Genomic DNA, 26,797 nt, shown 5'->3' with positions numbered 1-26,797 from the left:
CCTTAAGGGTTTCTCAAACCCCATGTCGTTTGTACTGCCCTTGGAATGAATAGTTATTTTGAAAGCTCCTTGTATTCAGTTGACATAAATACTGGTGTTTTTTGTAGATGGCTTGTTTTAATGCTGTTGTGTGTGAGTTTGAACACTTGACTTTAGAATGTATTTTAGTGTTTACATATATAAGGTTAGTGTGTATATAAAGACGCATTGTACTTTGTTCTCTATACCTTTGCACATATTTGATTTCTGTTTCTGAGATGTCTATATAGTTTACTTATATCACAGGAATCTTCTTTTCTATATACATCTAAAAGGTTTATTCTCTACCTCTTTTTTATTCCTGTCCAGTATGGTGTCTATATTATATAAATATGTGGATTTCTCTTTATTATGGACTTGTTATGACATTGTGCAATAAAGATTTGCAAATCTGAATTACTATTCACCTTACGGCTTCACCGCTTTCATCATTATCATTAATTCAGGAGTGAAACAGGGGAAACCTTCTGTGGAGCAATGCTAACAACTCTCCAAAACTACTTTTTCTCGACATCATTGAAATTATTCTGAAAAACAAACAAACAGTTTTTCATCCTTTTCTGACCTTTAAGAGGGAACATATGAACATAACTTCTTTTGCAACCACTCTTTATACAATAACTGAAATGTGCATACCTCTTGGGTCAACCACATGAATTAATTCTTCCCTTCTGACTCATTTTTATGTTCTTAGTCCTGCATGCAGATTAAACAATTCATTCTGATGATAATGTCTACACCACCACACTCATTTGATCCCTAAAACCAAACCACTAATTCCATAGCTTCTACTGTAAGTTCTTCATGTCTCATGTCAAGACTGGATTAATGCCTCATGTCCCTTTATACACTATAATAGGCTAAAGCTGGTAAATTCAGGGCATTATTGAAATCCCTGCTCTCTGATTGGTTAAAATTCCGGGCATTACCCAATCAGTAATGGCCCAGAATTTTTGGTAGCTTGCCAAGTATTTCAGCCAATCAGCTTTCAGGTTTCATTCACAAAGAGTGAAATTTGCACTTAGACAGGCGATGTGATTGGACAGAAGCCACCAGCAAGGCACTGACTCCTCCCCCACCTTGTCTGCAGAGAGCTCCGCACAGGAGAGTGAAGGGAAAGGTTTGTGTGTCTGCTGAGTGTGTTTTGTTGGTGTAAAGGGGGCAGCAGAGTGTTTTATTTGTGTGTGTCTTCTGTTGGTATGTGTTTTGTGGGTGTAGAGGGGGCAGCAGAGTCTTGTTGGTGTGTTTCTGCTGTGTGTGTTTTGTTCTTGTAGAGGGGGGCTGCAGTGTGTGTGGCTTCAGTGTGTGTTTTGTGGGTGGAGGAGGGGTGCGGAATGTTTTGTTGGTGTGTGTCTGCAGTGTGTGGGTTTACAGGGGGCTGCAGTGGGTGAAGAGGGGGGGCTGCTGGTGTGTGTTTTGTGGATGTACTGTACAGGTGACAGAGTCTGTTTTGTTGATTTGTGTGTCTCTGCAGTATGTGTTTTGTAGGTGCAGAGGGGGGCTGCTGTGTGTGTTTTGTGGGTGGAGGAGGGGTGCAGAGTGTTTTGTGTGTGTGTGTGTGTGTGTGTGTGTCTGCAGTGTGTGGGTTTACATGGGGGCTGCAGTTGGTGTAGAGGGGGGCTGCTGGTGTATGTTTTATGGATGTAGAGGGGGCAGCAGTCTGTTTTGTTAGTGTGTGTCTGCAGTGTGTTTTGTGGGTGTAGAGGGGGGGCTACTGTGTGTTGTGTGTGTTTTGTGAGTGTAGAGGGTGGAGGAGGGCTGCAGTGTGTTTTGTTGGTGTAGAGGAGGGGGGCTGCACAGTGTTTAGAGGGGACTGCAGAGTGTGGGTTTGTGTATTATTCTCTCCCTGAACCGTACTATTTGTACAATCCCAAAATTATCAGATGAAGGTCAACATTGCTCACCCAGATCCTACCCAGAAGAGCCACAAAGATTATTTTATTTCCTTAACTGTGTTACAATGTTCAACGTCATAAAATAATTTGCATAAATGTCAAACTGTTAATACTGCAATGAGTTCTATCTTCATTAATGAAGGACCCTGAGAGGGTTGAAAGCGTATAAAGTATCAACAATCTTATATAAAGTATCACACTACCTACTTCTACAGTATCTTTACTCAAGGAAGTTGCTTGATCTACAGCAGAATATCTATTGAAGTTCCCGAGCATACAACATAACCAAACTTCATCATGTCCCATGGCCTTTCCATTTGTTTCATTTATATTAATCTGGGAAGCACAACCACCTATTGCATAATAACCAGTCACACACAAAGTAGTAGAATAGGGTGTAACAAAAGTAATGCACCTATAATCTTGTCAGCGTTTAGAATAAAGGAAGCTGAATTGTTATTACTGCCCTTTAAGGAATCCTCTTCTCTGCATATATTTTAGGCATAGTCATTCTTCCTCTTCTATTAAGATTTTTTTCAATCCACCAGCATTTTCCTGGTTTGTGCGACGTATTTTTGAGTGTTTAAGTGTTAATGACAATTTGCAACTACAGGAGTTTTGTTAAGTTATGCCATTAGCTCTATATAGTCAAAAAGACATACGGCTGTAAAGTTTACATTTAGAAGGTCATGTATCAAAGTTTCCTGGCTGCAAACTCTGTGCAAAATTGGTGCAACAAACAACACCATCTTTTAATTAAATATGAAATAAAAAGATGTAAATAAAAAATTCTCAAAGACGTTTTCTTTCTCTGATGAATTGGGGGTTTTGTATTAGTTTTGCAGACACAAGACAGTAAATAGAGAAGATTTTGTAATACAGTATGTGTCCTATCTATAATCCACAGAGACTTTTGTAAGAAGGTATACAGTACATCATATAATGAAATCCCCAGAATATGCATCAATAATAATAATAATAATAATAATCATATATCAGGGCCTAATAAGTGTTTCCTTTTTTTCCACAAAAGTGAGTGATCTACAAGAAATATAAAACATATTTCTTTTATTGGACTGAAGCAAAATACTTTTTTGCTTTGCTTTTCCAAGAAAATTAAAACTCGGTCACTTTTATTTCTTCAAGTCAATATTTCTTTATCTTTTTTTCCCAGAACAACAACCCCAGACGATATTTTTAAATACAGGTCATACCTTTGCAAAACATTCACACCATCATTTTCTGTGTCTAATGTGTTAAAACCTAAAACTGAAATGGAAATATCTCACTTTCAGTTTTTTAAAGCGTTACATCAAGTTTACAGTTATAGTTTTTTGCTCATCCTAAATATCTCTTGTTTCATACGTTTCTGTGACATACCTGGCAATCACTGCCTCAAGGTATTCTCTATGTTAAATCTGCTATTTTATAGATGTCTTCTTACTCCTTATTGTTGCTGAAATGTATCTCCAAGCTGCTCCCTCGTCTGTGTGATATATTTGAATATGTTCATGACAATCTGAGCTACTGTTCCTTTAGGAATTTGCTGTTCTGTAGCCGTTCGTTCCCTGTATTATGATTCTTAAATGCATAGTTGCAAGTTTTATACTGTAATGTGGGTTTATGGAGACTTATCCGCAGAGTATATTTTTGTTCCCACTCACACACAGAATTGGATTCTGCTGACCTTCCAGCACTGTGATGTCCCACATGAACAATAATTTATGTTCATTACCAGAAAACTTTAGAACATGATTAATTATTAGGTTTTCAAATAGTTCTGGCAATGAAAAGAAATGCATTGCAATCTGTATATGCATATTTACTAATAGATATGTGCACATTTTTAGCTGAAGTCCATGAACAGGGTGTAATTTGCCTACTGTTTTTACCCAAAATATTAGCAAAAATCGACAAGCTTTCAAAATACATTCACCAACCATTAAAAGTCAATGTGCAAAGTATGTGGCTCTTTAAATACTGCGATTTTCTCAAAATTCTCATAAAAGGTTGCAAACGTCTGATGAAATTAACAAAATAGTCAGCATTCTAAGCAATGTGAACTAGGCACCCCAAATCCACCTTAGCAAACTTGATACCCTCTACATCTCAATATGTTTTTTTTGTTCTCCAATAAAATAATACAACACACATCACTATGAAATGCTCAAAAACTAGATTGGTCATCACTTGAGTCTAGGCGCAAAGTTAATCTCTCCAGTCTTGCCTTCAAAAACTTTCTGGGCAAGCTACGCATTTATCTGAACAAGATCCTCACCCCTACAGTACAACATGCAGCTGACTGTTCATATTCCCAAGGTTCAGCAAAGTATCTGGCCGCTCCTCCTCTTACCGTGCACCCCAAAACTGGAACAATCTACCGGAGACTCTCACAGCCACCAGCAGTCTAAGTTCTTTCAAAACTAAAGCTGTCTCACATTTTAAACGTTAACTAGCAGTAACAATAGAGTTAATAATAATATGTCAAGAGAAGAGAAACATGCCTTGAAAGAATTAACACTAGATAAAAGTATAGTTATAAAACAAGCCAATAAAGTTGGGGGAGTGGTCATCATGGACCACTCCCAATATATGAAAGAAGCAAATAGAATTTTGGGAGATGAGTCCACATACAAAAAGTTAGACACTAATCCAAATAATAGATTCAAACAAGAACTATATCTATTATTAGAAGATGGAAGATCTAAAGGAATTTTAACAGAAAAATTCCTTGCAGTCAAAGAACCTAGATTCCCCATATTCTATTTCCTGCCTAAAATTCACAAGGATATAGCTAACCCACCAGGAAGACCTATTATATCAGGCATCGACTCTTTAACATCAAATGTATCTGAATTTATTGACAGCTACTTACAAGATCTAGTGAAAATACAAAAATCTAATTTAAAAGATACTAGTGATATACTACTCATATTAGACCAAATTGAATGGAAGGAAGGATACTATTTAGTGACAACTGATGTCACTGCATTGTATACCTCAATACAACATGAGGATGGATGTAAAGCAATTTTACATATTTTAGAAAAAAGTGGGAAGTTTCCTAAAATTCAAACAAAGTTTCTTGTCGAGTGCATCAATTGTATACTCAAAAATAATTATTTTTGGTTCAACGAAATATTTTATCTAAAACTATGTGGGACCGCCATGGGGACCAGGTTCGCGCCGAGTTACACCAATCTTTTCATGAGCGTTTGGGAAGAAGAACATATTTGGTCATGGGCAGGACTCGACGCGAACCTGGTCACATGGCGGCATTTTATCGATGATATTATATTCATCTGGAAAGGGACTAAGGAGGACCTCGACAATTTTCTTGTTTATTTAGATTCCAATACGCTCAACCTTAAATTTACTTCAACTATTAGCAATTCTCAAATTAATTATTTTATCTAAATATTTATATTGAAGATAACCAAATTAAAACAAGGAATTATTTTAAAAATGTGGATAGTAATAATTTAATTTTACCTACCAGTTGTCATTTAAATAAATGGATTGAAAATATTGCTATTGGTCAATATCGTCGTCTTAAGCGAAATTGCACAGATAATAAAGTTTTTTTAGATCAATCAGACATTCTGACAAATAAATTCTTAGAAAGACAATATAAAACTACAAATATTAAAAGAGCGTTAGACAAGACTATTACATTGTCCAGGGAATCTATTTTCACTCCAAGACAGCCTAATACTGAGATGAATATAAAAGTGCCATTCATTACACAATATAATAAGGATGCTGGTAAAATTAGGGGCATTATAGACCAGCATTGGCATGTATTAAAAAACGACCCTATATTGGGAAGTTATCTTCCAGATAAGGCACAACATTAAAATCAGTTGGCACCTAGTGCCTTGAGAAAAGAAAAAAAGAACACCCCTATCGATGATTAGACCTTCCCAAAGGTTTCTATGGCTGTAAAAACTGCACAGCATGCAAACACAGTTGTAATACAGGAGATATGTTTTCCTCAAATAAGACAGGAAAGGAATATAAAATAAAAAAACATCTTAATTGTAGATCCAAATATATTATATACCTCCTCGAATGTACGTGTGGCCTACAATATGTAGGAAAAACCATACGTCCATTACGTACTAGGATTTTAGAACATCTTGGAAACATCCTTAGAAAAGTCACAACACACAGTGTATCCAATCATTTTTTATTAATACACAATTCTGACCCTGAAGATTTAAAATTCAAAGGGATAGAACAAGTGATGCCTCATTGGAGAGGAGGAGACCAAAATACTGTTTTAATGAAGAAAGAGTATTTTTGGATATATGAATTGGGCACTTTAACACTTATGGGTTTAAATATAGAATTTGATTTAAATGTTTTCCTTTGATTTTATTCGTCTTTCATTGAATACTAATACATTTTTTCTTGCTCCATTCCAAAATCTTATATTGGGATATTACGTTTTTAAAAAATTTAATAATATGTTTCTAAAGATTTTATATAGGGACATTTGTATGAATGTATTTTATGAGGTTATTTTATGTATTGTTGAGCCACCATGTATGTTTACATGATGGATAATTATGACCCATTCATTTGCATTTGATGGTACTTATGTGATAATGTATATGATAGCAATAGGATACTGTTTTGTTTTTGGACATTTATTTAGTTTAAGTTCATTATATAGTTTCATTAATGTTGTAGTCAGTTTAATCTTACACTGGTTGTTAGAATTTCTAACTGACATCTTGCACAACCAATGATAATCCACTATGAGGGTATTTAATACCTCAATTACACCAATCAAACACTCCTGAAGAAACCTGTTGAAAGGTGAAACGCGTAGAGTGTCACGTGAAGGTAGATGACTGCGTACAACGCTGCCTGATACCTAGGAGAGCCGAGAGCCGTCTGCCGCCCAAGCCTTCGGAAGATCGCAATCCGGAAGTACGGAGACGCAAAGCGCCGATGGAGCCGAGCCACAGAAGGGAGAGAGATCCTCCAGGTTCCGGTTGTTGGCGTGGATCATTAGATCAAATTGCTTATATTAATATAGCACCATATGAGTGTATTTCGAATATCTTTTTCACACATAAAATTGTCATATCAGTCTATGCTATGTCTGGTTTTTAATTACCCTATAGAGGTTCCGTCAACACATGTCCCTTGATCACTATACCTTGAAGCACCGCTGAGAAAGATACCTTTACGTGTATTGTGAAAATTTTGAATCTGTGAGTAACATTCTCATAGGGATTGGGAAGATTTAACCCCTTGATGTTCAAAACATATTGCACTATTGGATATATGTTTTTTCTCTTATATGTGCGCTCCCCATCAACTCGGAGACCATAAGAATACCACTGGGATTGAGAGAGCAATCCACGTTTGGGTTGCAGCTGCACACCGAATTTGTTTGTGTATATATATATATATATATATATATATATATATATATATATATATATATATATTCTTTGCACGTTTATATTATGCACAAAAATTTTTAGTCACATGTATTCACATTTATTAAGATTCACCAAGTTTAATTTTTAAACTTTTTTACGCTAAAACAGTTAGCGCCACTTAGAAAACTTAGTTCACTTTCACATTTTAATTTGGTCTGTAACTGTTACATAAGCCTATAATATATATTATCTTTAACTGTGCATGCAATGTCTTGTATATAATGTATACCCTGTTCACTTATGTAACTATGTATTTGTAACCATTTATTATTTGTCATCATAACTCTATGCCCAGGACATACTTGAAAACGAGAGGTAACTCTCAATGTATTACTTCCTGGTAAAACACTTTATAAATAAATAAATAGATAAAACTTTTACCAAGATTTTGCAAAAATGCAATCTTTTTGTAGATTGACTGCATTCTTAAATGATGCTACTATTATACTTTGTAAAGCTTTATTTTTCTGATTGGAGATGTCTTCTAATAAATGACTAATTTAGTTAATTAAAAGTCCCTGGTCCCCTTTTTGTTTTTCTAATCCTCGACCACTTGCTACCTGGCCCAATAACTTTTATAGCCATCTACAATCTCCCCAAGACATATCTTGGACTGGCCATACCTCCAATAAGGGCAAAATACATCCAATAGTGGTTATTAAATTAATTTTACCAAACAAAAGTGCAGGAACTTCAAAAGGGCCATGCCAACCAGCCATCACCTTTGAACCTGCCAATTCTTATTCATGTGGAACCTCACAGTGCTATAAGGGCAACAGAATCCAATTCTGCATGTGAGTTTGAACGAAAATATACTCCGCGGATAAGTCTCAGTAAACTCACATTACAGTATGCCAGGATAAACTTGCAATAATTCAAGGAAATCTAAGATAGCTCTTTAGGATTTTCAAATAAAATAAGATGTTGCTTCCTTGCAATAGTTGCAAAACAGAGAATAGGTAGCGCTAACTAGAACAATAAAATGATAAAACAATTAATATTGTACAACCTTAAATGGGGAATGTAGTCCACATATAAGGGGCTGCCTGAAATACAAATTCTGACCCCCTGGTCAGAATGATAGCATAGAAAGAAAAGGATATGTATAACAAGGCGCCTGTGGTTAAAAGGATATATATCCAACCAGTAGAATAGCCAGGGATAGGCTCCAGACGTAGTGATGTGCTTAAAATAGAAGAAAGACACAATACATAGCGTGATACTGTTAGATAAGACGAAGGGGGGGGGGGGGGAACTACATATAGACACACAATATATAACTAATAAGTATCAGCTGAGATACAGGTGATTGCTAATTAAAACATTTAATATACATATATTAATATACAGGACATAGAAAAAATAAAAATAAAAAACTGGGTAAAAGGACAAATAATGCCGATGGACACACTGCTGCAATGGGTGAAATACCCGCTCACCGGACGATAGATGTAAACAGGCGGTGGATAAATCTCAGAGTATCCCCTCTCTGCTGCTCAGACAGCTACTGCAACCGATCCGGTCTGTAGATGGAGCGTGGCACACGCCCGCCGGCGTGTGTGAGTAGAGCTTCTATCAGCTGGTATTGCAGGACATGCAGATAGGTTCAGAACGGCTACAGCAGATTCGCCTGATGTATAAGTAAATCCGTCTGCCTGGAACAGCTGATTCGTCACCGGATCCGTTCGGGAAGGGGGGAAATCACCACAGTGCTGCAGTGGGAGTCCAAAGATGCCACCCTACGCGTTTCGAAAGCGTGCTGCTTTCTTCCTCAGGGGTTCTGTCATTGTGTCCATCATTGTCCATTATATATGAGTCCATAATTAAACCTAATTCACCTGGCAAGTATAGCACATGCGCAATGGGCTCTCAGTGTAGTCAGTGAGTGCTCTGATTAAAGGAACATGCACTATATATACTTGATCATTCAAAAAAGTATGTTACTACATAGTAACTTTCAGCTGAAACGGATATTCTACAACAAACTTATATAAAGGAAACATAAAAAAACAAACATAAAAAAAAATAGAAACTTTTTTTTTTTTTTTTTTTAAAGTGACATTTGTATCAAATATGGACCAAATGGGGATAAGCCTATAAAAATGAGTGTTACATATACTTAGTGAATTATTAGATATTATTAATGTGTATAAAAAACATATGTGTGTGCAATACAATATAAGCTTAAAGGTGGGAATATATGTGAAGAAAACCAAATCTTTATAATGGTGCTCAGTCATGAGACTTATACCTCTATAAAACAATATAGTTTAAATGTGAAATATATATAAGAAACACTTACTGTGAATAATTAAACTTAATAATAGTTGTTCATAGATCAACTTGTGTGTGAAAATAAGACATATATGACATGATATAATCAATAAACAAATTCTTAATATAACGAAATATACATATATTTATTTAAAAAACAGATAATGTCTATCTTTGCACCTAGAACCAGACTACAGATAATACTTTTCTTTATGTACCAGACTTCGATGCAATTTTACATAATAGACCCTATGGATCATATACCTTAATTGTTGCAAACCAAGTCATGCAAAGATTTAAAGAGCAAAATGGATACAGTACATCAAATATTAATTGACCAGAAAAGCTTTTAAATCGAAGTCAACGTTGAGGCCCAGTGGGGATAGAGTACGAAGTTCATAGATCCAAAAGGATTCTCTCCTCCCCAGTAGGCTCACAACGTTTCCTCCTCTCCAGTTAGGTGTAATGGTTTCTATCGCCAAACACTTAAGTCCTGTTGGATTTTGACCATGCACCTGAAGAAAATGATTTGATACGTTATGCGTAGTTAGCCCTCTTTTTATGTTGTACACATGTTCATATAGGCGTCGCTTGACCGGTCTAGTGGTCATGCCCACATACTGCAGACCGCAGGGACATTCAAGTAGATAAATGACGTATGTGCTTTTACATGTGATATAATTTTTAATATTATAATTTTTTGAAGTGTTATATGATGTAAAATTGGATTTTTTTACACTATATTTGCATGCAGTGCACCTATTACAAGGAAAATATCCTTTATGTGTGATGGTTTTATTTGGAATGCTTTGCATTGAGGGACAGCTCGGAGCCAGCTTCTGTCCTATATTGGGTGCTCGAGTAAATATAATCTGGGGATGTTCTGGCAATATACCCTCTAGTTCTTTATCTTTTTTAAGAATAGGCCAATATTTCTTAAAGATTTTTTTTATATTGGGTGCCATTTGGTTGTATTGCGTTACAAACGCTAAATTCACAGATTTTGTTGTATTCTTATTTTTATATTTCAAAAGACTTGACCTCTCCATTGCTGCAACCTCACTTATTATTTTATCCAAATTTGAAGAGGAATATTTTCTTTCTTTAAATTTTTGTTTTAAATCTTCCGCTTGTGTGTGAAACATTTCAACACTTGAGCAATTACGTTTTAGTCGGATGAATTGGCCTTTGGGTATATTTTTAACCCATGTAGGGTTATGGTGACTGTGTGCATGTAGGTAGTTATTGGCTTGTACTGGTTTGAAATATGTGCTGGTTTCTATACTGTTATTTTTAGCCGAAATAATAAGATCCAAGTATTCTATCGAAATAGCGCTTGAATTAAATGTGAATGACAAGTTAAAGGTGTTATTATTCATATATTTTTTGAAATCTTCTAATTGTGACAAAGTGCCCGACCAAATGAAATACCTTGCAATAGACTCACTTTGGAAGCCGAGGTCACCCAGATTTTCTGACAATGTCTATTCGATGGCCTTCTTTGCCTCAGCACCTACAAAAAAAAAGAAAACTTGCAATTAGGATCAGAAACTCTATTCCATTCCCCCTAGATGGGAGTAAATCAGAAAGGATGTTATTTGCTACTTAAAAAAAAAATAATAAACATGGATGTTGTTTGCTTCAAAATATCACTTAAAAATAGTGAAAATAAGTTATATAAAAAACTTTTTTGTTATTCAGGTCATTGGACCCCCCAAAAAATTATCTCTTACTACCTTTTTTGTAATCAGTTGGGTATAAAGAGCACATCATTTGTTCACAAGTAAAAGCAACAATCTACACTGCTTTATATATATTTTTTAATTCATTTTCAATGTTGAAACTGATGGCACTACTGATGAGGACATTGTTCCTCATTGGCTAACAAAGAGAAAATGGTCAAACAGTGATCTCGAAGAAAATCTGCAGAGTAACTGGATCTGTCTGCACTTGTAACCTAAGAGACCCCATGATTAAGACATTTCCCACACCCCACAAGGGAGGGAGTTAATAAAGAGTACTTATTTCACCACAAATATATTTAATATGCTTGCATCAATTTATTTAAACAATAAGAACACTGTACCATATCGTTGAACGTCATATTTAAAAGAAACTTCAGAGGTACACTGAAGAATATATTATATTAAAGAAGTTTATTTGCATAGTTTACTCCTTCTAGCTTCTCCTTTGGCATTTTTATACTTGTGTGTTTGTGAACTATCACAAACATCAGTTTTAGGTTCTTCTCGAATAGAGAGTTTTGCTTGTGTGAGATGTTCTGAAACAGAACAACCTAAGAAACAGCACCTTAGGCCAACATGTGAAAGATTTTCAGATAAAGGAGAAACAAACAGATTATTGGTACACAGAATAGTCTAAATATATTGTGTGATCTCTGCCGTAAAAATATAAAGTCTATTTATTTTGTGAGTTGAATCGAACAAGATTGGGGTTTATGTTTAATAGTCAATAGATTGATCTGGACAATGTTGATCATGTGCATTGAGAGGAATATACCAATGTTGGTAAAATCTAATGTATAAAAGAGTGAAATATTGAATGCATACATTGAAAATACAGCTGGGAATCAATATACAGCATGTTGATTTTCTGAAGCAGATGGTATGCTGCCCTTGAAATGATCAGCTTGAACCTGGTAAGTGCAGGGACCTGGACAGCAGTGATTCATCTTCCTAAAGCATGTCCAAATTTTTTCACAACTTCAGTAAAGGAAAAAGTAATTTTTTATGCAGTTCTACTTAGTTAGCAACTTCGTCAAGAGAAGCAACGAAGTATAAATACTTTGCATGTGACCCCTTTTTACAAATGTTTGTTCCATTATGGAAAATATGTTTCAAGTATTTTTATGTATCTGTAGGACTAAAACTTGCTTACACAGGAACAACAAATATCCCAAAAATGTACAACACATATTATGTTAGAGGCTAGCTTTGATGTCATAAGTACATCACAAAATAATGTTGCAGCTATAGTGATGAGGGCCAACATGTAAAGAAGTTGAAAAAACTTGGCAGTGATATCTTTTTCCCATTTCCGATATAAAAAAAACAATTTTAAAGCCATATTTATTCGTACAGTTCTGTGTGTATTCACAGTTAATTCCTGCTGAGTATTGGAAATCTGAACTTTTTACACATACTTTATAAGCAGTTCAATTTCTGGTACATTTAATCCAGCACCAGTGATTTTGAAGATACATTCATTGAAATCATCCCTATACAAAGCCAGCCCTTCAATACTCTTTATTTTGCTTGAAGAAAATATAACTCAGAATAGACCAAGTTTAATGCCTTTGGACAAAGTGCATTGTGCTTATTTTATGCGACAACATGTAATTAAAAATCAAAATCAATTTCTCATTGCATTCGTTTCCCCTTTACAAATTAATAATAGTTGTATTTGAAGAGTTTTAGAGGAGACTTTGGGGGAAGCAATAGTGTCACTTATTAGAAGGAGGCAAAAATATTTTTGGCTCCTTTTTCAAAGCAAAATAAGCTTAAAATGATTGTACAGGGGAAATTGCCTACATCATGGTTAATGTGTAAGGGATAGATATATAAAATGATGGGTATTTTTTTATGGATGTGCAGTTTGTAAAATGACAACTCAGTACATATAGTGCAGTAAACGTATTCAAACACATTACTTACTTGGAAGTCATTAAAATTGTACTTACATACAATTTTGAAATTATGGGCCTCATGCAGTAAAGTCTGATAGAAAAAATCGCCAGGGTTTTTAAATCGCCATTTTTGACAGCGTTGCTATCACGGTATGCAGAAAGCCCCGAATACCAGTGATAGCAACATTTCAACAAATGGCTAGTGCCGGCACCGAGATTATTTGCCCTCCGAAAAAGGCTCACCCGAGGAGTTGATTCTGCTGCAGTTAGAGAGAGCCGCCTCACTCTCTGCGCAAATCTCGGTCGAAATAAAAATATTTTAATTTAAAATGTATTACTAGTGTAGATGAGCAGGGGGTCTCCAGAGCAGAACTGCGTTGATTTCAGGTTCGGGGACCCCCGGCTTCCCAAGATACAGGCCCTGTTATGGGGTGCCAGTATCTCCTATGCATTGAAATGTCCCGGTCACGTGACGCGAGACATTTACATGCATAAGAGATACCGGCACCCTATAATGGGGCCTGTATCTCGGGAAGCAGGGGGTCCCCGGACCTGAAATCAACGCGGTTCTGCTCCGGAGACCCCATTCTCATCTACACTACTGGACACCTAACAAGCTCCTATTGAACCCCCATAGGGTTACACTAGTAAGAAAATTAAAAATTAGATATGTAGTAAAAACCAATACACAACCCACCCCCTGTGCTCTCACATAAAATCACTATTTTTTTTTTTTAGACAATGGATTAATACCACAGGCCGACGGTGGTCCCCGAGTGGTCCTGAGGGGTGTCTGTGGGTCCCACAAGGCACCCAGGGTGGTTCCCACGTAAGTCTGTGGGTCCTCGGGTGACCATGCAGGTGTGTGGGGAACCCACAGGGTTCCCCGAGTGGTACCCACAGGTTTTCGGTGTTCCTCAGGTTGTCCCTGTGGGCGACTGGAGGTCCTTGGGTGGTCCCCGTGGTTCCCCGCTGGCCTGCGGTACCATTCCTGTATTTAAATTGAAAAAAAAGACACGGCGTACATTTCAATAAAAACACCACCCTCCCCCCCCCCCACCAAACACAGTCCAAACACCTGCGTGAGGACTGTGTGAGGAATTAGCTCTGCTCTCAGACAACTATAGTGGCTGTGAGCGCCAAAACACATCAGCCGCGTTTCGGCAATGCCTCCATCACTGAGGAAGGCACTCACAGCCACCATAGTTGTCTGAGAGCAGAGCTAATTCCTCGCACAGTCCTCACGCAGTCGTCGGAGCCTGGTCACGTGCGCTCGTGCACGTCTGGAGCAGGAGAGGAGACGCAGTCTGCTGGGAAGCAGAGAGGCCGGTGGAATACCACACTGCAAGGAAATCAACAGAGGACGAGTGAAGGAAGATCTGCCTAACAAGGACAACAGGAGCTGGCAAGGTATGCACCAATGCACTGCTGTATAGCTCGTTTGTGAGTGTTCCTACTTTTATCTTTTCCTGTAATAAACATTATTATGCCATGCCATGCTCTTTTCTTTACTTAAAGTGGAACAAGTGTGAAGATATACACATATCATCCGGATCAAGTTAACCTGTGGATACTTTCTCCAAAGTAGACTTACCTTGCAGGACATTATCACTTGGACATTTGTCTATGTAAGTGCACTATTCACAGAGATTGGATATATTATGCACTTATATAGGATAGTTGTGTGTTTTATAGGTCTCAAACACATAGTGATTTTATACATTAGGGCACATCATTTTAACCCACGCGCTGGTATTCTTTTTCCTTTATATATTATTTTTTGGGAGGATTTGAATCACCCCCCCCCCCCGACAATCCAGCAGCGGGATATTTAGTCACTGTTTATATTTAGAAGTTGGCGCTGTGTTTTCTTTATTCACCTTATTTCTTTAACTGATTGGCTAGTGGTTTAATTTAGTTAATTGCTTTGTTGGCTAGTGCTTTGAATTTTTGTTTATGGGTGTTTAGGTGCTTGTTGTATTTGTTTTATTATTGTGTATTTTGGACATTCATGATTTTGTATTAGGGTGACCATTGACTGCTATAGTAGCTTATCATGCCCATATTATATGGGTATGATGTACTACTATGCCACTCAATGGGTACAGGGTGGTTATAGTGGGTCCGGGTTGGGTGGTTAGGCCTCCCAGGTGGGTAGTGGGGGAGAGGGTGGGTTAACTCCTTAATTACTATAGCAGTTTTTAACCACTAAGGTGATTAAGGGGTTAGGGCCCATTAGTTGTATTTTTGTATGTATTGCTGCTGGCATCGGAGGTCATGGCCCTGCAATATGCTTATGAGGATGCCCTTCATGCTGGCAGGAGTAAGTAGAACAGATTTTATTTACTTTATTTATGCTGCCTGGACAATGTTGTGTTTAATAATGGGCAGATAATCTATTATCCATATCTAGATAATAGTTATTTTGCACATTACTGTACTGTATGTGTTTGTTAGGGGGGGAGGCGTATTTATTGAAATGTAGGCCATGTTTTCTTTTTTTAAATACAGGAATGGTACCGCAGGTCAGCGGGACCCACGGGGACCACCCAAGGACTGCGGGGCACCTGCGAGAACCACCTGGGGGTCGCTGTGGGGCTACTGGACACACGCAGGAACCACCCAAGGGTCCCCAGACACCCGTGGGGACAACCCAAGGTCCCTCAGACACCCATGGGAACCATCCGGGGTACACTTGTAGGCACCACCCGGGTACCCCCGCTGGCCTGTGGTATTAATCCTGTGTCTCAAAAAATAAATGATGGTTTTATATGGGGGCACAGGGGGTGGGTGAGTTGTATATTGTTGTCTACTAAATATTGCAGTGGTTTGTGGTGGCCTAGTAGGGCTGTTATGTGTATTTTTTTATTGTGGGTAGCAATGGGTAGCAGTGGTTGGCTAAGGGGGTCTTAGCCCCAAGGATGGGTGTTTAGGGTAGGTAACGGGAGGGGTTAACCCCTTCATTACCTTAGTGGTATTAACCGCTAAGGTAATGAAGGGGTTACGTCCACCTACATGGCCCCCACAATGCCTAAACACCCACCAAGGGCCAAATACCACCTTCACCCACCCCCGCTACCCACAATAAGCATAGCACAGGTGGATAACCCCTTCATTGCCTTAGCGGTTAGCTGATTGGGGCTAATAGAATTTAGCGAGTTTGAGAAGCTGGCGATAAGCAGCGATAAGTGGCTTATCGTCGCGTGATTTTTGATCTTATCGCCAGCTTATCGGAGCTTACTGAATCCCTGGAGGCTTTTTTGGTGATGAGCTAGCAATAAGGGCTCATCGCTGCTTATAGCATGAGGTCCTAAATGCTAACAGGGATCTTCAAATCTCAGTAATGATGCGTTAAGTGCTGGTTTCAGCCGTAACGAGAGCTTGCATTACTAACACTACTTACGGACGTTAGTGCTAATGAAATACAAAAGAAGTGTTTCCTCTAAAAATGGATCTCCACAGATCTCTGTTACAGTTAAGGCTGGGATTTAACATTATGTTAGTCGTAGGAACTGGGTCTGGATACATGTAAGACCACAGCTAGGTATGATTTAATGATCATTGTATTGTATTGTATTGTATGTCTTTATTTATATAGCGCCATTAATGTACATAGCGCTTCACAGCAGTAATACATGTGGTAATCCAATAAATAACAGATAATATAAATAACAGATCATGGGAATAAGTGCTTTAGACATTAAGGAAGAGGAGTCCCTGCTCTGAGGAGCTTACAGTCTAATTGGTAGGTAGGGAGAATGTACAGAGACAGTAGGAGAGAGTTCTGGTAAGTGCATCTGCAAGGGGCCAAGCTTTATGTGCCATGTGTTCAGAATAGCCACAGTGCTATTCATATGCTTCTTTAAGCAAGTGTGTCTTAAGGTGGGTCTTAAAGGTGGATAGAGAGGGTGCTAGTCGGGTACTGAGGGGAAGGGCATTCCAGAGGTGAGGGGCAGTCAATGAAAAAGGTTTAAGGAGGGAGAGGGCTTTAGATACAAAGGGGGTAGAAAGAAGACATCCTTGAGAAGAACGCAAGAGTCTGGATGGTGCATAACGAGAAATTAGGGCTGAGATGTAAGGAGGGGCAGAAGAGTGTAAAGCTTTAAAAGTGAGGAGAAGAATGGAGTGTGAGATGCGGGATTTGATCGGAAGCCAGGAGAGGGATTTCATGAGGGGAGATGCTGAGACAGATCTAGGAAAGAGTAGAGTGATTCTGGCAGCAGCGTTAAGGATAGATTGTAGGGGAGACAGGTGAGAGGCAGGAAGGCCGGACAGCAGGAGGTTACAGTAATCAAGACGGGAGAGAATGAGGGCCTGAGTCAGAGTTTTAGCAGTCGAGCAACAGAGGAAAGGGCGTATATTTGTTATATTGCGGAGGAAAAAGCGACAGGTTTTAGAAATGTTTTGAATGTGAGGGGCAAATGTGAGAGAGGAGTCGAGTGTGACCCCAAGGCAGTGTGCTTGGGCTACTGGGTGAATAATCGTAGTTCCAACAGTAATGTGGAAGGAGGTAGTAGGGCCAGGTTTGGGAGGAAGTATGAGGAGCTCTGTTTTAGCCATGTTGAGTTTAAGGCGGCGGAGGGCCATCCAGGATGATATAGCAGAGAGACATTCAGAAACTTTGGTTTGTACAGCAGGTGTAAGGTCGGGTGTTGAGAAATATATTTGTGTGTCGTCAGCATAGAGGTGATAATTAAACCCAAAAGATGTTATTAGGTCACCTAGAGAGAGTGTATACAGAGAAAAGAGAAGAGGTCCCAGGACAGAGCCCTGGGGTACCCCCACAGAGAGATCAATAGAGGAGGAGGAGGTATTAGCAGAAGAGACACTGAAAGTACGATGGGAGAGGTAGGATGAGATCCAGGATAGAGCTTTGTTCCGAATGCCAAGAGTATGGAGAATGTGAAGGAGAAGAGGGTGATCCACGGTGTCAAATGCTGCAGAGAGGTCGAGTAATATGAGCAGAGTGTAATGACCTCTGTCTTTGGCAGCATGGAGGTCGTCGGTTATTTTAGTGAGGGCTGTTTCCGTGGAGTGAGCAGTGCGGAAGCCAGATTGTAGAGGGTCTAGGAGAGAATAGGTGTTGAGAAAATGGAGCAAGCGAGCGAATACAAGACGTTCAAGGAGTTTAGAGGCAAAAGACAGGAGGGAGACAGGCCGATAGTTAGAAAGACAGGTAGGGTCAAGCTTGCTGTTTTTGTGTAATGGTATGACTGTTGCATGTTTGAAGGAGGATGGAAAGGTTCCAGAGCAGAGGGAGGAGTTAAAAATGTGCGTGAGCGTAGGGATTATAGTAGGAGCAAGAGGTTTTAGGAGATGGGAGGGAATGGGGTCAAGAGGGCAAGTGGTAGAGGGAGAAGAGGCGATCAACAGCGACACATCCTCCTCTGAGACAGTGGAAAAAGAGTCAAGGAAGGCAGGAGGAGAGTTAATTACAGGGTTCTTTAACTCTCCTGTCTTCTCTTTTTTTACATTTAATTAAATAACTCGCATCTGCATGGAAGTAACACAACCTTTGGAAAAGACAGGTTTAACGCCATGTTAGTTGAAGCTAATGCAAGGCAGTGCTAATTTGACAAGGCGTTAAGCCTACGCTAATGAGATAACTAATGACCATTGGTTTTGCATATATTTAGCTTTGTGGATATCCTAAACCCGGAGAAACTAACTTCTGAGAATCTTCCCCTTAGAGCCCTAATTAATAAAGTCAGAACATGCAGGTTCAGCTTCACTTTAAAAAAGTATTTTTTCGGTTTCAGTTTTTTATATTAGGTTAACGAGTGGCAAAGACTAGATTATTTTAAGCATTATTGGCATTTTTGGAGGTTGGGGTAGAGGGTCATTGTTCGACATTGGCCCTTTAGATTTCCAAATTAGAGTAGTACCAAGCTTACATAGACCCTGAGGAGTTGAGTTATCAGGATAATGAACCATTTAGTTACACACATGATGACATTCATTATTATTAAGGGTGTAATGAGAGAGAGAGACTGAGAGGCTGAGAGACTGAGAGACTGAATCATCAGACACAGAGAGAATAAGAATATCAAGTACAGAGGAGTACAATAATTTCCTAGTTTGAGAGATAGGCATTTTTTTTGGTTAAGGGTACATTTACTTATAGACCTCCAAATAGTGTCACTTATTCTGCACAAGGAGAATTAGCAGTGAACACACCTGAGATACCGGAAAAAGAAGCATATTTGAAAATGTAAATTAACTTATTTGCATATGTAAACTAGTTTAAGTGCATATTAGTTCCTCTGTAGCAAAAAGCCATATTTCAGTGTCTGCATTTCATAGTCTGATTACACTCATTTTCAATCAATGTGGAATTACGGAAAAATAGTGAAATTTAAGGAAAATTCACAAAAAATTGTTGTACCAAATTCTCATTTCTAGTCTTTATTTGCTGTTTGCTCTCCTGAAGCACAAATGTTGCCAGGTCCTTAGTATGCTGTCAGAGACAAGGGTGCTCATGTAAACAGACAGACTACAGTCTGGGAATACACCTGGAGCATAGAGGAAAAGTAGAAGAAATAGAGGAATGATCCCCTAGCAATGCTCACAGGAAATATCCACGTAGTGATAATGCAATGATAGCCTTTAAATCATAAATGTCTTTCCAAACAGAACAGCATGATAAAGCTAGACCTCCATAATCCACAATGTGATCAATAGTGCCACTGTATATGTCCCTTGATTGCCACGCTCTGTAGACTCCCAATAGTCTGCAAAAGGTAGATCTTATATGGGTGTCAATGGCTGTAGAGGACTTTGAATGTAGTAAGGCACATAGGATAAGTAACAGTAGATAATAAAGTTACTCACTTTGATGATCATCTGGAGATCCAGGTGCTGTCGGCGTGCTCCTACCAGGAGAATTCAACATGGAAAGGGTCGTGAAAGGCGGTGCAGCTGCCTTGGAAAAAACATGTAACCAGAATGGCACAAAAATCTAGGTACAAAAGTTTATTGGCACATAGTAAAACAGCAAAAAAGTACTCTTACGCGTTTCGCACGGTCTCCCACGCTTTATCAAAGCTTTATCTTTGATAAAGCATGGGAGACCGCGCAAAACGCGTAAGAGTACTTTTTGCTGTTTTACTATGTGCCAATAAACTTTTGTACCTAGATTTTTGTGCAATTCTGATTACACGTTTTTTCCAAGCCGCTGCACCACCTTTCACGACCCTTTTCATAGAGGAAAAGTAGACAGCCGTTACAGAGGTCTTGAAGTAACCTCGCAAAAGATCAGCATTTCAATCTGCTATTGGACAAAAGACCAGGCAAAAGCCTCTATAAATGTTGAAGAACATTAGATTATTTTATTAGAGATTCACCCACTTATGGAATGGTTGGAAATGAAAGAACACCTCCACTGACAGCAGAAATAAGAAGCAATTTCCTGTAGGACATCCTGATAACTCTGTCTTTTCCTGTCTGACTCTTGTGTAACCGAGCTCCCCACTTACCTCTGGTGCAGGAAGGGACTGCTGCAGAGTGTAAGAGCACCAGAGCTCCGCGGTGGTCCGGGTATGTAGGGGGCCACCATCCTGGATGTCACGCATGCGCAGAAGACGTGTTGCGCATGCGCAGTTGTAGCAGCAGTGTGGCGACCATCTTGGATGACTCTGCAACACATAGGAGGGACTACAAGTCCCAGGATGCTTTAGAGCATGCCTGCCACATGGGCAGTGAGAGCCAATATGGCTCCTAACAGGAGAAGGAAGATAGATACAGTTTTGGCGCAAAGACGGAGGCAGCCAAGGTAGCAGGTAGCAGCCAGACTTCTCCTGGAGGCCCCAGTTAGACCCAGAGTCACAGTACAGTGTAGTATTGTAGGGAAGGCACCAGGTAGGGATGGTCCCCATAGCACTATAGTGACAGCGTTTCTACACTGGTGACCGGATGGCCATGCGGTGCCCTGCGGTCTGGGACCAGACCCAGGGCCTATAGACTTTAAGGGAGACATTCCCGCTGGAGCGCCCTCAAGAGGCGGATACCACTGGTAAGGTGATAGGGGAGTTGGCAGACCCTGCATCGTGAGATCACGTTGTGGCTCTGCTGATCCAGGATCTCCTATGTACTCTCCACCCGGGGTAGCGCTACTCCACACACACTCTTTTGGTGGGCCTTGTTCTGTGGACACCGGGATGGTTAGATGCCCAGGCATGCGGGTGGATTCTGTACTTTGGAGGAACCCCATCAGGGTGGTGAACATTGTGTCGGGTCCGTGTATTGTGGGTAAGTGTTGTTGGGGGTACTACAGTTATTATTAGTGTGTGTTAGTAAACAGTTATATTATACCTGTGTGTTTGTATTGCTTATCTGTGTATTGGTTCCTGTGAGGGTTGTCCTGCATACATTTGGATCCCTCTTCTGGGTGAGGCGATGTATAAGGGCGAGAGCTCACCCCAGGCTCTCAGTGGCGGAGGCTTAAGCCTTCTGTGAGCCACAGGTAAAGTCAGCAAGCGTAGTTCCCATTGTCATAGGGAAAGGGGGTTACACTTGTTTAACAAAATAAATGCATATCATTTGAATTGTTCTCAAACTGACTGTAAAGTAGTGCGTTGCCCCCTTAAGTGCAGGCGAGTTTTTACTTCCAAAATAAATGAAGATGATGTTGTTTAGGAATCTGACCAGTCTTTTTTTTAGAGCAAGTAGCGTCATTCCAGCTACATGTTATAGTCAAGGAACAGAGACAAACAAGATAAGAGACTAGACAAAGCATGGGCTTGATACTTTGTCAAGAGCATATTCAAGATTAGCCAATCAGAAATGCTATTATTTTGCAATTGGTGGGCACCATCAATTATTTGGCAGTGCAGATATAACACTGCAGAGAAATGCACAACCCTGCAATATTTACAAATATCAAGACCTATGAGCTCTGAACCAGAGCAAGCACTGCTCCCCCGATTCCCCTTCACCATTGGTCTCTGCCATCACCTACAGTAAGCTTCCACTTTAGATAATATGCCAGCCAAGCACAAGGTCAATCTGTATGATGTGGAAGAGCCTGCAAATAAAATGTTAAAATACATTTTACTTGTGTTTAACATTATTACTTATCTATTAACAGCCAGCTTGAAATACAGGGTAAGGGGCATAAGCATTAAACATGTCCCATAGGAAGTTGCCAATGCAATAGTTACACACATACTACACAACATTGTATTTTCATTTTCCAGGTGTTTACAACCACATTAAAGCAGCCGTCTAAGCTGCGGTTTGTTTTTACATTTATTTATAATACATTAAAAATGTAATTCAGAGTAATTTTTTTTAAATGCTACAAGGAATTTCTCATAGTACAGTACTGATTTATTTACAAAAAACACGTAGGATATTGCTTGGTCTGCAGCTTTAAGCACGTGAATTAAAACCACTCTATCTTTTTTATTTCCCCAAATTAGAAACCTTAATGGGGCTTTTCCTGCGATAGCACGTCATCTGTGCTTATCACATTACAGAATAATGGTCAATTGATTTTTAATGCTTTGTGATTCTTTTGTTGAAAAAATATTGTCATATTTTGCCTGATTTGCAAATTAGCATCTGATCTGCAAAATCATACCTCCCTTACATTGTCTACTTAATTTGAAGTAGGTTGCCATTTTCTCACTACTTTATAGTATAGTATTTTCTTGTTTTAAAATGGTGCAAAAAAAATTCATAAGATAAGGTCCTATAGTGTAGAGCAGGGGTGCTCATCTCCATTCCTCAAGCCCCCCAACAGCTCAGGTTTTCAGAATATCCCTGCTTCAGCTCAGGTTGCTCAATCAGCCCCTGCTTAAGCTCAAGTGGCTTCAACGGAACCTCTGATTGAGCCACCTGTGCTGAAGCTAGGATATCCTGAAAACCGACCTGTTGGGGGGGGGGGGGGGGAGGAGCTGAGGACTGGAGTTGCGCACCCCTGATTATAGCATATTGAGTGCAGACCAATGAGAGAAGCATATATTATTTTATTTTTATATTATAATGTGTCACCTTCTAATATCTACAGTATATCTATCAAAGCAATACTTTTTTTTTAAGGTAAGAATGTGGCTTTTGCGATTCATTTAAAACCCACTTTAAAGGAGAACATGAAATATACTTGTATTGTAGAAAAAGTACAACACAGCTAAACATTATATTTATTATAATTTATTCTGAAACTCAAATGAAATTGAAAAAAAAAAACATTTTTTGATGTATAGTCTCTGTTGTTTATTAGTAGTGTAGGAAGAAGTTTTCAACTTGGGGTATACAGGACAGTAGGGCATTTTATTCTTTTTTTTTTTTTTTTTTAAATCACCTGAGAAATCTCTTGTAGATGACTGTAGAGGTCACCAGCAAATTCTGTTTGCTACTCTTTTCCCAAGACGCTAAACTTGGTAACCTCCTTTTCTGACCTACATGCATTACTTCTGGACTTTAACATTCAGAACATCTGTCTTCAGACTTATGACTAGAACCACAAGAGGCCCAGTTGTGCATTTTTATTGTGTATAATAAAAAACCCACAGTGGAATCTGTGTGCAAGCTCAGTATTTCTTTATGCCTCAGATTGTTTTACTGTCAATGTCAGTCAATTACCCTTTCATCCAACAGTTCATATGGGTTCTCGGATATCAATCATTGAATTTAATGAAAAACTGCTGATTTAAGCCAAACCAGATATGTCATTATTTGTACTGCCAAGGTCTAAAAATATATTTATTTCATAACTTCTATTAACTTTTGCTTTAAATGTTGTGCCATGTTTTCAACATAGCTATTATGAAGTAAATATATCTCTTAGATGATAAGCTTTGTGTGTATTTATTTATCTAAATATTAATTTCCTTTATTGCATTGTAGTATTTATTAAATTCTATTGTATTTAAAGACTTATGTAAATATGGCAAACATACCTGATTGTATAAAAGTACAAATGTATGTGCATAAATACACACAAACAATATCTTAACCTTTTCATAAGCATTACTGTAGTCTTACAAACTCAATCAAAATACATTTTTTAACAAATAAAGTCACAATTCAGTCAAATTGAAATGTTAAAATATTTTTATTGTGGGCGAGATTTGCGCAGAGAGGAGGATCTCTCCCTGCAGCAGATACAAGTCGCTGGGTGAGCCATTTTCGGAGGGCAGAACATCCGACTACACCGGCACTTGCGGACGCCCAAAGAGGGAGACCAGAGCAATGGGGAAACTACGGACCATCCATACGCCACCGCCAAGTTCCACAGAGGGAGCAGTCCTTCCAACAATGGAGAGGTCTAAATACCGGTCACCGCCGAAAACCTCCTCCACTTCCTGATGTTGACTTGTCACCACATGAGAGGAACTTCAGAGGACGTCGCACACAGGACCCATCGGACGCCTGGTCTCCAGTATCCGGCCCAGCTGAGCGATATCCGTGTTACCCTCCTGCAAGGGAACTGTAGACGGACGTTCACAGAGGTACACAATTGGAGACTTTTATAAGGTGAAATTATAATAAGGCTTTATTGTGCCTTTTCCTTTTCATCAGGAAATCCATCCAAACACAGGGGGGGAACAAAGCTTCTATTCACTTGGGTGTATTTCTTGTGAAACACTATGCAATTAATTCACATCTCCCTTAGTCAAGCATTTCTCCCAGCCCCAAACACATAGCATGAAATAAGCAGATATAAGAAGTCTCTTAAGAATGAAAGTCTTATCTGTTTCTTGGAGGGAAAATCTTCTCAGTTCCTGGTTCAGCTCCCTTCCCTCAGGGTGTGTAAGCTTCAGGTTTAGTAGTTTTCCCTGTGTCTTGAAATCAGCTCTGCTGTGTCTTCTGGCAGAGCTCAAGACATGTTCAGCTCCAGAGATCTGTGTTCTCTTGGTCAGTCTCTCCTGGGAGACTCAAGAACCCCTGCTCTGTCTCCAAAGGTCAGCTCACAAGTGAGCTAAGGAGTCACTTCCTGTCTCAACAGACAGGCTTTTGTAAGCAATCTAAATCAGGCAGGTGGTGTTTATTAATTGACTACCAGCAGTTAACCACCACACTGCTAGATTAAAGGCACATTACTTGAACAGGGATTACTCCCCTGTTACATACCTCCCCTGTTTGTGGGAAGCTCGGGCTTGCCACGGCCAAAGCCCATCCTTCCACTCTCATTCTAGATATCTCTGTGACTTGAATGAGAGTGGATGGAGGAAGAGAACCCTCAGTCCTGCTGGGATTGGAGCCCTTTCTCCAGTTTATTCATGTCTCCTCCTGAAGGTGTTTGAGATCAGCACCCCTCAGTTGCTCGAGGAGGACTTTTTCCAAGTATAGTCTTTTTTCTACGTGGCGGTCATGAGATTTCCCTCGCGTCGGGTGCTCGTCTTATTGTAGGCATACTGTATGGCAGCAGTTGCAGAGCGTTTAAAAACAGCCTTTGAGTTTTCCGCTCTTGAAGCTGTCTCTCTGCCCTTTTCCCACTCAATGGGGTTGCTAGTTCAGCCTCTTTGAGATTAAGTTGCAATTCCACACCCACTTCCAGAGAATGTCCCATCGTTTCAGCTTCATCAGCTAAGGATTCTTCTGGTTTTAATTCAGCACGTGTACCTTCTTTTGTTGCCTGCTGGGTGGCTGAAGGTTTTGCTAGTGCTTGTTTAGGTGGTTCAAATTTTGCAACCTTGTCTTTCAGATGAGCGGTATTCCCAGCTCTCACTGTACCCTTGTCTTCATGGGTTTTTGAGGCTGTGGGATACCGATGCTTAGTCAGGGTCAATACTTGTCCTTGTAGGACTGTAATCTCATCCGCGAGAGATCCTTGTTTTTTGAGTGTGTCTTGCAAGTCTCTTCTCAGGGAATTTATCTGCATGCTTTGCTTTCTCTGAGCTTGCTTCCACATTTTTATTGCATTGTGAAGCACTATGAACTTCTTTGCTTGGGCCACAGTTACTTGTTTCAGTTTCTGGACCTTCTTGTGCTCCCTTTTGTGCCACGTCACCTGGGTTCTAAGCTTGGCTTTTAGAGTTGCTTTGGTGATGCTCAGGGTAGCCTTCAGTTTCTCATGCTGCTTTGCGGGGACATACAGGGTCATCAGACGTTCCTGCAGCACTTGAATTTTTTTAACAGCCTGCAGATTGTCATCCTGCAGAGTTCGCTGCTTCTCCTCTGCCTTCTCGAGGTGCGTATGCAGATCTTGCAGTTGGTTCTGCAGTCGGTGCTCTGCTTCAAACTTCTCACCTTCCAAAAGTCTATTTATTTCTTTAAGCTCGTGCAGCTTTTCATTTTTTTCCTTGACGTCGTTTGTCAAATTAAAATTTTCTTCTTTGAGTTTTACGGTTTTTTTTTTGTAATCTTAAATGTTCTCCTTTTTCAGTCTCTGTATTATTCAGGGCCTCTTTGCAGTCCTCCTTCCATTTACGCACTTCTGCTTTGAGACTGGCAGTCTCCTGGCGTGAGACATCCTTCTCTAGGTTGAGGGTCTGAAGCGCCTTCTGGGAGACTTGGAGATTTGTATTAAGATTGGCAAT

The 26,797-nt window shown here is 39.4% G+C and overlaps 1 long non-coding RNA gene across 5 annotated transcripts in view; it reads right to left on the bottom strand.

Annotated features, from left to right (window-relative positions):
* The window catches only part of LOC142491073 (uncharacterized), a 258,366-nt gene that overhangs the window by 187,762 nt on the left and 43,807 nt on the right, over nt 1-26,797 (bottom strand). For 4 of the 5 annotated variants that reach the window (XR_012800259.1, XR_012800261.1, XR_012800260.1 and 1 more), the window contains exon 3: nt 11,115-11,180. This is a non-coding gene — a long non-coding RNA (uncharacterized LOC142491073). Of the gene's footprint in view, nt 1-446; nt 567-11,114; nt 11,181-26,797 lie in introns of all 5 variants that reach the window. The other variant, XR_012800258.1, reaches the window with a different exon arrangement.

Source organism: Ascaphus truei, chromosome 3 (genome assembly GCF_040206685.1).
Source record: "Ascaphus truei isolate aAscTru1 chromosome 3, aAscTru1.hap1, whole genome shotgun sequence".
NCBI classification, from domain to species: domain Eukaryota; kingdom Metazoa; phylum Chordata; class Amphibia; order Anura; family Ascaphidae; genus Ascaphus; species Ascaphus truei.
Note: the sequence above shows the minus strand (reverse complement) of the source record. Positions and strands in the feature narration are given on the sequence as shown.